We start from the raw sequence: 16,038 nt of genomic DNA, 5'->3' as shown, positions 1-16,038 counted from the left end.
AAATCAAGCGTTTGACGACTTTTTCGCGTTGTTCATAGTTACACACAGAGTTGCGATGTCGTTGCGATGACTGCTGATGTCAAAACTGCTGTGACTTGTGATGACTTTTCCCATTTGACCGTGATATCTGTGCCTGTAATTCACGGAGGTACGGTTGCATGAAGTAAAGACGGCTGGTCGTTGTGATTTCTCTCTCTTTTTTTAACCGCGATATCGGCGCGTATAATTTACTTTACGGGCGAACGCTTTCACAGAAAGCGTATGACGTGTTGTGGCGACTTTTTCGCCTTGTTTGTATTGTAATATTCGTGAGCTCTCTGACCGCTCGACAATAAGTAGGCAAGAACGAAGTGTCAGTGATTGTGGGTTTTTGCTTATGTACAGGTAACATGATTTATGGCAAGGCAGAGAATGCAAGCACAATAAATCAACACTGTATGCAACAACAATAACCAAAACTGCCTACAGGTAAACCAAAGCACTATTGGAAATCATGAATGAATCGTGTTGAGTGCCAATCAGGAGTCATCTTTCATTTCATTCTACTCATTTCTGTGTGTATGTATATACACTCTGCTCCTGCGTAAAACCCTGCCTTGTGGATGTAAGCGATACGTTTTCTACCGCTGTATGCCGTTGCGATAAATCTTGCCACGCATTTGATAAACACACTGAAAAGCGACAGACTCAGTGCAAAGCAGGACATGAGGATTGGAAGCAGCCATATATGTGGTTGAAACTTTGTTGAAACAATTTTGTGGCTTTTAGTGAACGCGATACGCTGTCAACCGCGGTGTGCCGTTGCGAATATAAATCTTGGCACACATTAGATACACACACTGAACAACAACAAATAAGTAAATGAATGGGGAAATTCGCCACGTAAGGTGCGGCCCACTACCCCAAGGCACAATGGGGCATGCGTCACACACTGAAAAGCGACAGACTCAGTGCAAAGCAGGACATGAGGATTGGAAGCAGCCATATATGTGGTTGAAACTTTGTTGAAACAATTTTGTGGCTTTTAGTGAACGCGATACGCTGTCAACCGCGGTGTGCCGTTGCGAATATAAATCTTGGCACACATTAGATACACACACTGAACAACAACAAATAAGTAAATGAATGGGGAAATTCGCCACGTAAAGTGCGGCCCACTACCCCAAGGCACAATGGGGCATGCGTCACACACTGAAAAGCGACAGACTCAGTGCAAAGCAGGACATGAGGATTGGAAGCAGCCATATATGTGGTTGAAACTTTGTTGAAACAATTTTGTGGCTTTTAGTGAACGCGATACGCTGTCAACCGCGGTGTGCCGTTGCGAATATAAATCTTGGCACACATTAGATACACACACTGAACAACAACAAATAAGTAAATGAATGGGGAAATTCGCCACGTAAAGTGCGGCCCACTACCCCAAGGCACAATGGGGCATGCGTCACACACTGAAAAGTGACAGACTCAGTGCAAAGCAGGACATGAGGATTGGAAGCAGCCATATATGTGGTTGAAACTTTGTTGAAACAATTTTGTGGCTTTTAGTGAACGCGATACGCTGTCAACCGCGGTGTGCCGTTGCGAATATAAATCTTGGCACACATTAGATACACACACTGAACAACAACAAATAAGTAAATGAATGGGGAAATTCGGCACGTAAAGTGCGGCCCACTACCCCAAGGCACAATGGGGCATGCGTCACACACTGAAAAGCGACAGACTCAGTGCAAAACAGGACATGAGGATTGGAAGCAGCCATATATGTGGTTGAAACTTTGTTGAAACAATTTTGTGGCTTTTAGTGAACGCGATACGCTGTCAACCGCGGTGTGCCGTTGCGAATATAAATCTTGGCACACATTAGATACACACACTGAACAACAACAAATAAGTAAATGAATGGGGAAATTCGCCACGTAAAGTGCGGCCCACTACCCCAAGGCACAATGGGGCATGCGTCACACACTGAAAAGCGACAGACTCAGTGCAAAACAGGACATGAGGATTGGAAGCAGCCATATATGTGGTTGAAACTTTGTTGAAACAATTTTGTGGCTTTTAGTGAACGCGATACGCTGTCAACCGCGGTGTGCCGTTGCGAATATAAATCTTGGCACACATTAGATACACACACTGAACAACAACAAATAAGTAAATGAATGGGGAAATTCGCCACGTAAAGTGCGGCCCACTACCCCAAGGCACAATGGGGCATGCGTCACACACTGAAAAGCGACAGACTCAGTGCAAAACAGGACATGAGGATTGGAAGCAGCCATATATGTGGTTGAAACTTTGTTGAAACAATTTTGTGGCTTTTAGTGAACGCGATACGCTGTCAACCGCGGTGTGCCGTTGCGAATATAAATCTTGGCACACATTAGATACACACACTGAACAACAACAAATAAGTAAATGAATGGGGAAATTCGCCACGTAAAGTGCGGCCCACTACCCCAAGGCACAATGGGGCATGCGTCACACACTGAAAAGCGACAGACTCAGTGCAAAACAGGACATGAGGATTGGAAGCAGCCATATATGTGGTTGAAACTTTGTTGAAACAATTTTGTGGCTTTTAGTGAACGCGATACGCTGTCAACCGCGGTGTGCCGTTGCGAATATAAATCTTGGCACACATTAGATACACACACTGAACAACAACAAATAAGTAAATGAATGGGGAAATTCGCCACGTAAAGTGCGGCCCACTACCCCAAGGCACAATGGGGCATGCGTCACACACTGAAAAGCGACAGACTCAGTGCAAAACAGGACATGAGGATTGGAAGCAGCCATATATGTGGTTGAAACTTTGTTGAAACAATTTTGTGGCTTTTAGTGAACGCGATACGCTGTCAACCGCGGTGTGCCGTTGCGAATATAAATCTTGGCACACATTAGATACACACACTGAACAACAACAAATAAGTAAATGAATGGGGAAATTCGCCACGTAAAGTGCGGCCCACTACCCCAAGGCACAATGGGGCATGCGTCACACACTGAAAAGCGACAGACTCAGTGCAAAACAGGACATGAGGATTGGAAGCAGCCATATATGTGGTTGAAACTTTGTTGAAACAATTTTGTGGCTTTTAGTGAACGCGATACGCTGTCAACCGCGGTGTGCCGTTGCGAATATAAATCTTGGCACACATTAGATACACACACTGAACAACAACAAATAAGTAAATGAATGGGGAAATTCGCCACGTAAAGTGCGGCCCACTACCCCAAGGCACAATGGGGCATGCGTCACACACTGAAAAGCGACAGACTCAGTGCAAAACAGGACATGAGGATTGGAAGCAGCCATATATGTGGTTGAAACTTTGTTGAAACAATTTTGTGGCTTTTAGTGAACGCGATACGCTGTCAACCGCGGTGTGCCGTTGCGAATATAAATCTTGGCACACATTAGATACACACACTGAACAACAACAAATAAGTAAATGAATGGGGAAATTCGCCACGTAAAGTGCGGCCCACTACCCCAAGGCACAATGGGGCATGCGTCACACACTGAAAAGCGACAGACTCAGTGCAAAACAGGACATGAGGATTGGAAGCAGCCATATATGTGGTTGAAACTTTGTTGAAACAATTTTGTGGCTTTTAGTGAACGCGATACGCTGTCAACCGCGGTGTGCCGTTGCGAATATAAATCTTGGCACACATTAGATACACACACTGAACAACAACAAATAAGTAAATGAATGGGGAAATTCGCCACGTAAAGTGCGGCCCACTACCCCAAGGCACAATGGGGCATGCGTCACACACTGAAAAGCGACAGACTCAGTGCAAAACAGGACATGAGGATTGGAAGCAGCCATATATGTGGTTGAAACTTTGTTGAAACAATTTTGTGGCTTTTAGTGAACGCGATACGCTGTCAACCGCGGTGTGCCGTTGCGAATATAAATCTTGGCACACATTAGATACACACACTGAACAACAACAAATAAGTAAATGAATGGGGAAATTCGCCACGTAAAGTGCGGCCCACTACCCCAAGGCACAATGGGGCATGCGTCACACACTGAAAAGCGACAGACTCAGTGCAAAACAGGACATGAGGATTGGAAGCAGCCATATATGTGGTTGAAACTTTGTTGAAACAATTTTGTGGCTTTTAGTGAACGCGATACGCTGTCAACCGCGGTGTGCCGTTGCGAATATAAATCTTGGCACACATTAGATACACACACTGAACAACAACAAATAAGTAAATGAATGGGGAAATTCGCCACGTAAAGTGCGGCCCACTACCCCAAGGCACAATGGGGCATGCGTCACACACTGAAAAGCGACAGACTCAGTGCAAAACAGGACATGAGGATTGGAAGCAGCCATATATGTGGTTGAAACTTTGTTGAAACAATTTTGTGGCTTTTAGTGAACGCGATACGCTGTCAACCGCGGTGTGCCGTTGCGAATATAAATCTTGGCACACATTAGATACACACACTGAACAACAACAAATAAGTAAATGAATGGGGAAATTCGCCACGTAAAGTGCGGCCCACTACCCCAAGGCACAATGGGCATGCGTCACACACTGAAAAGCGACAGACTCAGTGCAAAACAGGACATGAGGATTGGAAGCAGCCATATATGTGGTTGAAACTTTGTTGAAACAATTTTGTGGCTTTTAGTGAACGCGATACGCTGTCAACCGCGGTGTGCCGTTGCGAATATAAATCTTGGCACACATTAGATACACACACTGAACAACAACAAATAAGTAAATGAATGGGGAAATTCGCCACGTAAAGTGCGGCCCACTACCCCAAGGCACAATGGGGCATGCGTCACACACTGAAAAGCGACAGACTCAGTGCAAAACAGGACATGAGGATTGGAAGCAGCCATATATGTGGTTGAAACTTTGTTGAAACAATTTTGTGGCTTTTAGTGAACGCGATACGCTGTCAACCGCGGTGTGCCGTTGCGAATATAAATCTTGGCACACATTAGATACACACACTGAACAACAACAAATAAGTAAATGAATGGGGAAATTCGCCACGTAAAGTGCGGCCCACTACCCCAAGGCACAATGGGGCATGCGTCACACACTGAAAAGCGACAGACTCAGTGCAAAACAGGACATGAGGATTGGAAGCAGCCATATATGTGGTTGAAACTTTGTTGAAACAATTTTGTGGCTTTTAGTGAACGCGATACGCTGTCAACCGCGGTGTGCCGTTGCGAATATAAATCTTGGCACACATTAGATACACACACTGAACAACAACAAATAAGTAAATGAATGGGGAAATTCGCCACGTAAAGTGCGGCCCACTACCCCAAGGCACAATGGGGCATGCGTCACACACTGAAAAGCGACAGACTCAGTGCAAAACAGGACATGAGGATTGGAAGCAGCCATATATGTGGTTGAAACTTTGTTGAAACAATTTTGTGGCTTTTAGTGAACGCGATACGCTGTCTACCGCGGTGTGCCGTTGCGAATATAAATCTTGGCACACATTAGATACACACACTGAACAACAACAAATAAGTAAATGAATGGGGAAATTCGGCCACGTAAAGTGCGGCCCACTACCCCAAGGCACAATGGGGCATGCGTCACACACTGAAAAGCGACAGACTCAGTGCAAAACAGGACATGAGGATTGGAAGCAGCCATATATGTGGTTGAAACTTTGTTGAAACAATTTTGTGGCTTTTAGTGAACGCGATACGCTGTCTACCGCGGTGTGCCGTTGCGAATATAAATCTTGGCACACATTAGATACACACACTGAACAACAACAAATAAGTAAATGAATGGGGAAATTCGGCACGTAAAGTGCGGCCCACTACCCCAAGGCACAATGGGGCATGCGTCACACACTGAAAAGCGACAGACTCAGTGCAAAACAGGACATGAGGATTGGAAGCAGCCATATATGTGGTTGAAACTTTGTTGAAACAATTTTGTGGCTTTTAGTGAACGCGATACGCTGTCTACCGCGGTGTGCCGTTGCGAATATAAATCTTGGCACACATTAGATACACACACTGAACAACAACAAATAAGTAAATGAATGGGGAAATTCGGCACGTAAGTGCGGCCCACTACCCCAAGGCACAATGGGGCATGCGTCACACACTGAAAAGCGACAGACTCAGTGCAAAACAGGACATGAGGATTGGAAGCAGCCATATATGTGGTTGAAACTTTGTTGAAACAATTTTGTGGCTTTTAGTGAACGCGATACGCTGTCTACCGCGGTGTGCCGTTGCGAATATAAATCTTGGCACACATTAGATACACACACTGAACAACAACAAATAAGTAAATGAATGGGGAAATTCGGCACGTAAAGTGCGGCCCACTACCCCAAGGCACAATGGGGCATGCGTCACACACTGAAAAGCGACAGACTCAGTGCAAAACAGGACATGAGGATTGGAAGCAGCCATATATGTGGTTGAAACTTTGTTGAAACAATTTTGTGGCTTTTAGTGAACGCGATACGCTGTCTACCGCGGTGTGCCGTTGCGAATATAAATCTTGGCACACATTAGATACACACACTGAACAACAACAAATAAGTAAATGAATGGGGAAATTCGGCACGTAAAGTGCGGCCCACTACCCCAAGGCACAATGGGGCATGCGTCACACACTGAAAAGCGACAGACTCAGTGCAAAACAGGACATGAGGATTGGAAGCAGCCATATATGTGGTTGAAACTTTGTTGAAACAATTTTGTGGCTTTTAGTGAACGCGATACGCTGTCTACCGCGGTGTGCCGTTGCGAATATAAATCTTGGCACACATTAGATACACACACTGAACAACAACAAATAAGTAAATGAATGGGGAAATTCGGCACGTAAAGTGCGGCCCACTACCCCAAGGCACAATGGGGCATGCGTCACACACTGAAAAGCGACAGACTCAGTGCAAAACAGGACATGAGGATTGGAAGCAGCCATATATGTGGTTGAAACTTTGTTGAAACAATTTTGTGGCTTTTAGTGAACGCGATACGCTGTCTACCGCGGTGTGCCGTTGCGAATATAAATCTTGGCACACATTAGATACACACACTGAACAACAACAAATAAGTAAATGAATGGGGAAATTCGGCACGTAAAGTGCGGCCCACTACCCCAAGGCACAATGGGGCATGCGTCACACACTGAAAAGCGACAGACTCAGTGCAAAACAGGACATGAGGATTGGAAGCAGCCATATATGTGGTTGAAACTTTGTTGAAACAATTTTGTGGCTTTTAGTGAACGCGATACGCTGTCTACCGCGGTGTGCCGTTGCGAATATAAATCTTGGCACACATTAGATACACACACTGAACAACAACAAATAAGTAAATGAATGGGGAAATTCGGCACGTAAAGTGCGGCCCACTACCCCAAGGCACAATGGGGCATGCGTCACACACTGAAAAGCGACAGACTCAGTGCAAAACAGGACATGAGGATTGGAAGCAGCCATATATGTGGTTGAAACTTTGTTGAAACAATTTTGTGGCTTTTAGTGAACGCGATACGCTGTCTACCGCGGTGTGCCGTTGCGAATATAAATCTTGGCACACATTAGATACACACACTGAACAACAACAAATAAGTAAATGAATGGGGAAATTCGGCACGTAAAGTGCGGCCCACTACCCCAAGGCACAATGGGGCATGCGTCACACACTGAAAAGCGACAGACTCAGTGCAAAACAGGACATGAGGATTGGAAGCAGCCATATATGTGGTTGAAACTTTGTTGAAACAATTTTGTGGCTTTTAGTGAACGCGATACGCTGTCTACCGCGGTGTGCCGTTGCGAATATAAATCTTGGCACACATTAGATACACACACTGAACAACAACAAATAAGTAAATGAATGGGGAAATTCGGCACGTAAAGTGCGGCCCACTACCCCAAGGCACAATGGGGCATGCGTCACACACTGAAAAGCGACAGACTCAGTGCAAAACAGGACATGAGGATTGGAAGCAGCCATATATGTGGTTGAAACTTTGTTGAAACAATTTTGTGGCTTTTAGTGAACGCGATACGCTGTCTACCGCGGTGTGCCGTTGCGAATATAAATCTTGGCACACATTAGATACACACACTGAACAACAACAAATAAGTAAATGAATGGGGAAATTCGCACGTAAAGTGCGGCCCACTACCCCAAGGCACAATGGGGCATGCGTCACACACTGAAAAGCGACAGACTCAGTGCAAAACAGGACATGAGGATTGGAAGCAGCCATATATGTGGTTGAAACTTTGTTGAAACAATTTTGTGGCTTTTAGTGAACGCGATACGCTGTCTACCGCGGTGTGCCGTTGCGAATATAAATCTTGGCACACATTAGATACACACACTGAACAACAACAAATAAGTAAATGAATGGGGAAATTCGCCACGTAAGGTGCGGCCCACTACCCCAAGGCACAATGGGGCATGCGTCACACACTGAAAAGCGACAGACTCAGTGCAAAACAGGACATGAGGATTGGAAGCAGCCATATATGTGGTTGAAACTTTGTTGAAACAATTTTGTGGCTTTTAGTGAACGCGATACGCTGTCTACCGCGGTGTGCCGTTGCGAATATAAATCTTGGCACACATTAGATACACACACTGAACAACAACAAATAAGTAAATGAATGGGGAAATTCGCCACGTAAGGTGCGGCCCACTACCCCAAGGCACAATGGGGCATGCGTCACACACTGAAAAGCGACAGACTCAGTGCAAAACAGGACATGAGGATTGGAAGCAGCCATATATGTGGTTGAAACTTTGTTGAAACAATTTTGTGGCTTTTAGTGAACGCGAGACGCTGTCTACCGCGGTGTGCCGTTGCGAATATAAATCTTGGCACACATTAGATACACACACTGAACAACAACAAATAAGTAAGTGAATGGGGAAATTCGCCACGTAAGGTGCGGCCCACTACCCCAAGGCACAATGGGGCATGCGTCACACACTGAAAAGCGACAGACTCAGTGCAAAACAGGACATGAGGATTGGAAGCAGCCATATATGTGGTTGAAACTTTGTTGAAACAATTTTGTGGCTTTTAGTGAACGCGAGACGCTGTCTACCGCGGTGTGCCGTTGCGAATATAAATCTTGGCACACATTAGATACACACACTGAACAACAACAAATAAGTAAGTGAATGGGGAAATTCGGCACGTAAAGTGCGGCCCACTACCCCAAGGCACAATGGGGCATGCGTCACACACTGAAAAGCGACAGACTCAGTGCAAAACAGGACATGAGGATTGGAAGCAGCCATATATGTGGTTGAAACTTTGTTGAAACAATTTTGTGGCTTTTAGTGAACGCGAGACGCTGTCTACCGCGGTGTGCCGTTGCGAATATAAATCTTGGCACACATTAGATACACACACTGAACAACAACAAATAAGTAAATGAATGGGGAAATTCGCCACGTAAGGTGCGGCCCACTACCCCAAGGCACAATGGGGCATGCGTCACACACTGAAAAGCGACAGACTCAGTGCAAAACAGGACATGAGGATTGGAAGCAGCCATATATGTGGTTGAAACTTTGTTGAAACAATTTTGTGGCTTTTAGTGAACGCGAGACGCTGTCTACCGCGGTGTGCCGTTGCGAATATAAATCTTGGCACACATTAGATACACACACTGAACAACAACAAATAAGTAAATGAATGGGGAAATTCGCCACGTAAGGTGCGGCCCACTACCCCAAGGCACAATGGGGCATGCGTCACACACTGAAAAGCGACAGACTCAGTGCAAAACAGGACATGAGGATTGGAAGCAGCCATATATGTGGTTGAAACTTTGTTGAAACAATTTTGTGGCTTTTAGTGAACGCGATACGCTTTCTACCGATTTGTACCGTTGCGAATATAAATCTTGGTAAATCGTACATTTCATACACACACCGAAAAGCGACAGACTCCACCCGGCTTAAACAGGCCCCATCGAATACTTGAGCAGCCTGATAGCTGGGTCAAGGGAGCGCAATGGCTGAAGTATCGGTTTCGATATCCAGTGATGCAGGCCTTACAAAATAATGCCTCATGCTGTCCCTTTCACTTGTCCAAGTTAGTTACTAATTAAAAAGTGAAATACACTTTCTTATCTCGTAACTGCCCCGATTTATGATCTCAGACTCATATGTTTATTATGTATATTTGTGTTCTCAGATTCACGGCTCTCATAATTGCATCTGCAAACGTTAGATATAATTGTCCGCATAGTAAAATCGTATTTCAGGTGCGGGATCTCGATTATGAATCTGGCCTCTCTTTCTTTCTTTCCTCTCTCTCTCTCTTCCTTCACTGCTTTACAGACTAGCAGACTTTTATCAAACCAAATTCCAAAAGCATATGAGACAGAAGAAGAGAATGGCGGTTCAATGAAATGGCTGAACTCGACACTGAGTCAAAAGGACGAGTTGGTGACTTTAGTTACGTCTTTCTTTTGGCAGTTGTAGGCTTTGTTCCGTTATCACCATCACTATGTACGCGAATTTTGTTGCCTCGGCAACCTGAAAATAACGGCCAGTGCCTGAGCAGGTTGTAACAGGGTGCATACGATGAGTGAACATAGGGACAGTATGCTACCGTAACGTTGCACCAGAGCTGAAACGCGCAGTGTTGAGGTGAACGAGTGCTGTGTCGGCAACAAAAAAGCACACTTGTGTTGTTTCAGAACCGTAGGATGTGCCTACTTTTAAGTTACCCTTGGCGATCTGCTCAAAATGCACTTTCCTGAATCGATTCGAATCTATATCTTGCGCAATTCCGGAACTCAACCTGAACCGAACCAGTGTACCCGAACCGAAAAAATAACGGTTCCGATCCCTGCCCACGTGAGCGAATTACTTTGGTGTCCGTCCGTCTCATCGAACACAGTTTCATCGAGTGCCGTTTCATCAAATGCTGCTTCACTCAACACGCCACCATGTGACCCGTAGAAGACATTCATTTGTGAAAGTTGCAGCGCTTTGAACGCGATCAATTGCCCGCACACTTCCAATGACACTTCTGTTAAAGTATAGGGAAAAATAAAATGGATAATACGGCGCTCCATGAGTAGACCTAAAGAAAACGGTGAACAGCGCAACAGTGAACTGAAGAAGACGATGGCTGAGGAGTGAAAAGAATGTAGCGGTCGCATGTCACATGCGTCACTCTGAATGAATCGCATGAAAGTCACAGTCTACATCTGAAAAACTGCAGTCATCCTCTTTACATATCTTGCTTTCATTTCGTTGCACATTCTTTCTATCGGGCTCATAGCATTTGCGATTACTTTCACATCTCTAAATTCTTATAGCGGATAGGCCAAGGAACGGAGAACCTGCTTTATGAAAGTCACTAATGGCGTTTCCTTTGCTAAAAGTGGAAATTTGCTTCGAGTCTGTTTTTAGGAGGTAATGTGAATGCATCTGGAACAAATCGAAATTTAAAAAAAATCCTATTAACGGCCGTTCCGAGATAACTGGAGAATAAATTTAGCACTCAATTTCACGGGGCATGCCCATTGCCTTATCGTGCGTTTTGCAGGCAGATCAAAAGAAAAAAAAGGGGGGGGGGGCGATCGTGCCCCTTCTGGAGCTCTTCCTTACAATGAACTTTGGTATATCTGTGCTACAGAACCCCACACCACAATGGGCAAGGTCGCTCAAGAGTACACCAGAGAGACACGGGGGACAATAAGATGATCCCAAATTCCAAGGCGTACACGTGGCTGGGGTCAAAAATCGTTTTCTTTGGTCTCTAAGGTGATTCAGATGAAAACTAGAAATAAAGTTCAAATTACGGTGCCTTATGTTCTTACGGCGTGATCATGTTTATTACATGTTCGCTATTACTATTTACTATTTAATGCGGACAAACACCACCGCGATTATTGTGGGATAATATGCTTGATGGTATTAGTCAAGGACCTAGAGGTTGTTAACCTTTCAAACACAGAAGGATGTGTGCAAAAGGTATGAAAGAGGAGTCCTGCTCCTGACGCTGGGATCTTTGCTCGCTTCATTGCCGAGTGTTCTTTTCGGATGTCAGCTAGCCTTGCCGCCATTATCAACTTCTTCTGGCTTGTCCTCCTTTTTCTTGCACGTAATATTTGTTATCATATTTATTCATGGTGTTTTGTATTGCCCCTTACACCCAATTTGTGTCGAAAATTTGTCCTGAAAACATTTCAGGAACAATACGTCGACTGACCGCGATTAGAATGGCGCGATGGGGAGCTTAGCAGATTTTCTGTTTCTTTGTTCTCACATGAGTGTAATTACTCTACACGGGAGATATTTGCACTGATCCTCGTCAAATAAGATTAAGCGCAAGAAATCGAAATTTATAGAAGGTACTTCTCTGTGTCTTTTCATTCGCGTTCATAACGTGGCGAGACACCGAAGGTGCATCATGCAGCAGACCAGTGCAAATGCATTCTCAGAACGAGTGTACAGCAATACATATGTGGTTTACGCGTATAGAATAGATTACATTACTTATCTGAATCATTCTGATATTCACACAGCAGTTACGAAAGCAAAAATAAGAAAAAAGTATTGTAAAATGCGTAGTAATTCGGTGTCGCTTCGAGTGCCAAAATAAGTTAAATAAAGGAACAGTAAAAATAAGAAGAGAAAATAAGAAGAATGTGCATGGATATGGGTCCACACTAGGGGTTTATAAATAAAAATGTTCCAGGAGCATTCAGCAGGCGGTCATCGTACAACGGTGTTCATCTGTTTTTGGCTGTCTCACTTTGGTTTGGATGATATACATATCAACAGCAAAGGATGCCATGTGATTGTGGTCCTTTGTGTATAGGCATGTTCGGCTGGAGTTTCGGGGGGCGACGGCAGCGCTGCTTTTCTCCCCTGGTGGGCCAGTCTCGCAACTCTGCTAAGTACAGTCGTATTCGCTTCGGCTACAGTCGCACGTGTTGGTTCAAGTTTTTCGCTTAATCACTACCGTTCGTCCCACAAGCGTTCGTAGGAACAACATTAGTACCTTTATTCTCACTATAAGGGGGGATACACTCTTAAGTGGCTTGTGGGTATCATTCCCAATGGCATGATTGCGTTTGTTTCTGAGCCCTATGGGGGACGGCACTCAGATTCCCTCATAACAAGGCAGTCTGGTTTTCTCACACATGTTCTGCCTGGTAATGAGCGACAAGGGTTTCCCCGCGATAAAAACTATAATGGGGGAACAGGGAGCTGTTCTCCTGATGCCACCATTCAACACTGGGGGAGGTCAGCTTTCTGTAGAGGACATGAACTCTACACTTGTCATAGCACAAGTAAGAATCCATGTAGAGCGTGTAATTCAGAGGTTGAAACTGTATAATGTCTTGAACAACGGCGTACCGCTTGCCCTAATTCCCCACATGGGTAAAGTAATGAAAGTGTGTGGGGCCCTTGTCAACCTCCAGGCACCGATCATAAAATCGTAGCTATGTTAAATGTCCTACTGCTCTGCAAATGTTACCAAGGCCTGCTAAACTTCCATGGAAGTGGGGTGCCGAGAGACGTGAAATAAAACATTGAGAACATACTGACTTGTGACATATACAGGGTCCGCCAAGATAAACTCCCGGGTTTGTAGTGCTGATAAAATGAATTATGCGGAACACTCAGAGCCATATCGCATATCAGAGGATGAATAATGCTCTAGAATTTCATCTCATAGCCTTGCTTTTGTTTAATTTGCCGTGGATAATTCGAAAAAAGGAAAAACCGCGGCTCTTTTAACATTTCCTATTGCCTCATAGGGCGCTAAGCCTATAAAACCACCCGCGGGGCAAGACTGCTATCATGCCGCTAATCCCGCTGCATCCTGCACATTCACATTACAAAACCCTTCCTATGTTGCGTATTGCTTGACGAGTAGCGTCCCTTTCTTGACATTTGCTGGAGAAAAAAAAAAAAAAAAACGTTTTGTTTGTTTGTTTGTCTGCAAGAAAAAGAAAAAAAAAACAAGGAGAAATTGAACTCTTCTCCCGATTTGTTCTGCTACTCCTAACAAAATTCTCAACCCACCCCACCCCCAAAAACTACTTCTCAGGTGCTCTACTCGCAAGTTCGCCATACACTATCCACATGTTCACTAGAGAAAAAAAACTAGAAAAAAAACGTCAATCCCGCGCACTTCAGAGAACGAGTAAGAGAGCCTAAGCATATCCCAGCCGTACGAAGTACTGTGTGGCTATGCCAAACAGCACACCGTGTACTTAGCAGAGTTGCACAAAACTGCCACAGGCGTCTCTGAAAGCAATGCGCACTCGCGCCCTCTGGCCAGCCGTACAGGCCTATGACATGTTTGGAGAGATGACACCAACTTTAGGAAATCTCCGTATTTGACTCCCAATAAACCGTTTGATTTTGATACACTCCCAGCCTGTTTCTTTGTCCTTGCCTGCACAGTTGCTCTTACTGCACTGCCCTCTGCTACACTTTCGCACGAGCAAATAGCACAAGTTCCGCAACGACATCGCATCTCTTTGTGTAACTATGAAAAACGCGAAAAAGCCGTCAAACGCTTGATTTCATGAACGCGTGCTTCCGTAAAATACACGCGCGGATATCACGGTCAAAGGAAAAAAAGTTTTTTGTTTATTTACGTGTAGGCAGTTACTGTTGTTATATACAGTGTCGATTTATTGTGCTTGCATTCTCTGCCTTGCCATAAACCATGTCACCTGTACATAAGCAAGAACCCACAATCACTGACACTTCGTTCTTGCCTATTTATTGTCGAGCGGTCAGAGAGCTCACGAATATTACGATACAAACAAGGCGAAAAAGTCGCCACAACACGTCATACGCTTTCTGTGAAAGCGTTCGCCCGTAAAGTAAATTACACGCGCCGATATCGCGGTTAAAAAAAGAGAGAAATCACAACGACCAGCAGTCTTTACTTCATGAAACCGTATATCCGTGAATTACAGGCACGGATATCACGGTCAAAGGGGAAAAGTCACCACAAGTCACAGCAGTCCGTAAATTAGTAAATTACGCGCACGGTCAAAACGATCCAGATAAATGATCGATCTCTCCGATGGCGACACCGAGCAGGCGCACGCGATCTTAACAGATAAGTCATACCACGATCCTTCGTTCAACACCACGCTCGCCTACAGAGCCACCGCAACTTCTCTTGGCATTGCATATCATCCCCCAGCGCCACCACACTTCCGGAAGTCAAGTGTCCAAAGCCCCGCGCGGGACTTCGCCCACTACATCGTATTCCTCCTCTAGCCACCGCCGGAACGGCCGCTCCCTATGGCGCGCTCTGATTGGCTCATTTTGGAGCGACCACGCCCCCATCTCGTGACGCCGCCCCCTCTCCCCCCCCCCCTCCCTTGGGTGCAGTTCGCCCTTACGGCCGATTTCCGTACCTAAACTATTTCCGGTACGAATTCTTGCTGAACAGTGTGAGACAGGACTTGCGCTCCATACCGTTAAAAAGAGTGAACGTCAAGGTTTCGTTTAGTATGTATTTTAGTGCGATGTTACAAAGATAACGGCACAAACAGGGTCACAAAAAGTGCGCAAAATTTAATGGGCAACAGTTTTGCGTTCTTTTACGAAACTTTCCGCTGTTGAGGGACAATAAATATCACGCGGGGTCATAGCCTATGGCGCAGTAATTAGGTAGTAGAAAGGTCGAAGTGATGGTCGTGACAGACGCCAAAATTGGTACTCCAAAGTGACAAGAATATGCATCCGGGCGCGACCCGCGTGCTTTCTACCTGCACTCTTTATTTTATATCTACTACACTGTTTCGGAAAGCTGGGTCAACGCCAATGTTCATGCCGCATGTGGAGCTATCTCATAAAAAATAACGAAGAAAATTTAAGACCCAAAGGGTGAGGCCCTGCCTGAATTGAAATGAAATTGCACAGTGTTCTTGTGGGAAGTTGACCACTATTCTTGTAGGTCAAAATTTAGTCTTGCAATCACCCAAAACAAAACTTCAGAAACGAAAAGCAAAACAAAAAAAAAAGAGAGAA

The 16,038-nt window shown here is 44.9% G+C and overlaps 1 protein-coding gene across 3 annotated transcripts in view; it reads left to right on the top strand.

Moving 5' to 3' along the window:
* LOC135376064 (proton myo-inositol cotransporter-like) overlaps positions 1 to 16,038 on the top strand; it is a 173,648-nt gene that overhangs the window by 126,028 nt on the left and 31,582 nt on the right. The gene's annotated exons all lie outside the window — the stretch shown is intronic.

This window comes from Ornithodoros turicata, unplaced genomic scaffold (genome assembly GCF_037126465.1).
Source record: "Ornithodoros turicata isolate Travis unplaced genomic scaffold, ASM3712646v1 ctg00001007.1, whole genome shotgun sequence".
Taxonomy (NCBI): Eukaryota; Metazoa; Arthropoda; class Arachnida; order Ixodida; family Argasidae; genus Ornithodoros; species Ornithodoros turicata.
Note: the sequence above shows the minus strand (reverse complement) of the source record. Positions and strands in the feature narration are given on the sequence as shown.